At 42.9% G+C, this 2,128-nt stretch overlaps 1 non-coding gene across 1 annotated transcript; it reads right to left on the minus strand.

Annotated features, from left to right (window-relative positions):
* Window positions 1-1,735: 1,735 nt before the first annotated feature.
* TRNAG-CCC (transfer RNA glycine (anticodon CCC)) lies at window positions 1,736-1,806 on the minus strand. The gene has a single exon. It is a non-coding gene; the product is annotated as a tRNA-Gly (tRNA).
* Between the last annotated feature and the right edge of the window lie 322 nt (window positions 1,807-2,128).

Below are 2,128 nucleotides of genomic sequence, written 5' to 3' on the forward strand. Positions count from 1 at the left end.
TGGCAGCCTGCTCTAAGACAGGGAACCTCCCACAAGACATCAGTGAGAAATAGCCTTCTGATAGCGCCTCACAAGATTGTCTATCTTTCCGTGTTCCAGAAGGGCATTCGGCCAAGACTTGGGTCAGACTACAGTTGAGCCTGGCCTATGTGGCCTACATGGAGAAGTATAATGTCATCAGAGTGTCATAGCGGAGCCATTCCCCTGTACCTTGACCCTTGAAAAGGAGCTTGGCTGGATATATCTTCAATTGGCACTTTCTTGATATAAATTTCTTGAAACTGCTCCTCCCTTGTTGCCTTGCTTTGTATGTTAATGCTCATCTAATTCTATTGCTTTTGTAACTTATTTGATAGTTTTGCCTGGAGAAACTGAGGATATTTTCTTTATCTGTAAAGTCCAATAATTTTACTATGATATTTTCTTGAAGTTGGTCATCTGGGGTCAATTCTCCCTGATATCTGATGAGCCCTTTCAGTGTGCCTCATCCCTTAAGTAACCTATTGTTTTCCTTTTTATAAATCAAGTCTTCTAGATTGTTCTCTCTAAAGCCTGATTCCTGTTTAGAGAAAAATCTTAAAAAACAAGAAATTAGGCATTACATTACAATTTTTATTCAACAAATACAGAGATTCCCAAATAAGTTAAAACAAAATAGTAAAACAACCCTGATGATTTCAACACAGTATTGCGAGCAAAGAACTTAAAAAGAAATCACTATCAGTTTATAAACAAAGTGTAGAAAGACATAATATGTCAGAATAAGGAAACCTTTGAACATGAATAAATTTATTATGAAAAGGCGACATATAGCTAGTTTGAATATAGGTTTAAAAAACAAATTTTAAGCTATTATTAGATGAAAAAATTTTGGAAGAAAATTAATGACCCATTGTCTCTAACCCGTTAACACCCGTTACTCTAAACTTGGCATCTTTCTGAGAAGCTTCCTAATGTGTCATGCGATGTAAAGAAAACCGGATAAACCGTCCCTAGATTCTGTAGCTCGTTTTCCTTTTAAAAAAAAATATTACTTTCAGGCTCACACCTCTTGACCCACATTGCCAGGTACACGGAATCCCCGGAACACCGATGGGCCCACTGTGGGGACAGGCGGAGGCGCGGTGGCTGACGATGTTAATAAACTCGGTTCACGGCGTCTGGTGTACAGACGCCAGGGGCCTCCAGCCACCTCTGTGCGAGGCCCCCTCTCCGCAGCTCCTGTCCTGTCCACACGGGTTCCTCCCCACACGCCTCCCCCGCCACTGGGGTGACTGCCGGGCCCCGCGACTGTTCTCCTTCCAGGATCTTCATCTGTTGATCCTCGCTCCATAGTGATACGTCGTGGCCCGGCGATCAACCCACGGTCCAGCCTGCGAATCAGTGACCTGATGGCTCTTTGGGTTCCTAAGATCTTCCAGGAGAAAGGCTGAAAGTTAACAGTGGTCTTAAGTCCAAATATTCTAAATCACGGAGCCACCAGAAACACTGCCACTTTCAAAGACAGACTCGTGAAGTGGTTGCTGAGTCCAAGCACTGCCTGGTCTCTGATTATGAGATTGGTTTCTGAAAGTCTTAGGTTCCAGCTACAGCCCCACCACTTTGGTTGGCATTGCCCACAGTTTACAGCCGCAGCAACCAAAATCCCTAAACGACCGCACTTTGCTTGTGCAGTATATTTTGCGCAGTAGAAATACAAAAAAGCACCAAAGGAATGGACGCGAGCAAACCAGCGTGCATTGGCCGGGAATCGAACCCGGGTCTCCCGCGTGGGAGGCGAGAATTCTACCATTGAACCACCAATGCCTGCATTTCTTTGTCTGCAGGAGGAGTCATTAGAGTACTCAGGAAGCCTTAGCAACACCTCCAAAACAGATTCCAAAGACATCCAAACCAAAGGTTTTTACAGGAAAGTTATACTAACAAAACTATAAATATCAAAATATCTGATTTGTCTGGTCAAACTCTTAACTCTGAAAAAGACTTTCCAACTGCATAACAGACTTCGATAGAAAAACACCAGAAAATCATTTAGGTTCCTTGTTTCTGTTCCTAAATCTGCAATTTTCAGCCTCACATTGTTGTTTTAGTGGTTCTGAGAAGGTAACCTACCTTGTAGATTAGGTAA

Source organism: Equus quagga, unplaced genomic scaffold, assembly GCF_021613505.1.
Source record: "Equus quagga isolate Etosha38 unplaced genomic scaffold, UCLA_HA_Equagga_1.0 210725_RagTag, whole genome shotgun sequence".
Lineage (NCBI taxonomy): Eukaryota > Metazoa > Chordata > Mammalia > Perissodactyla > Equidae > Equus > Equus quagga.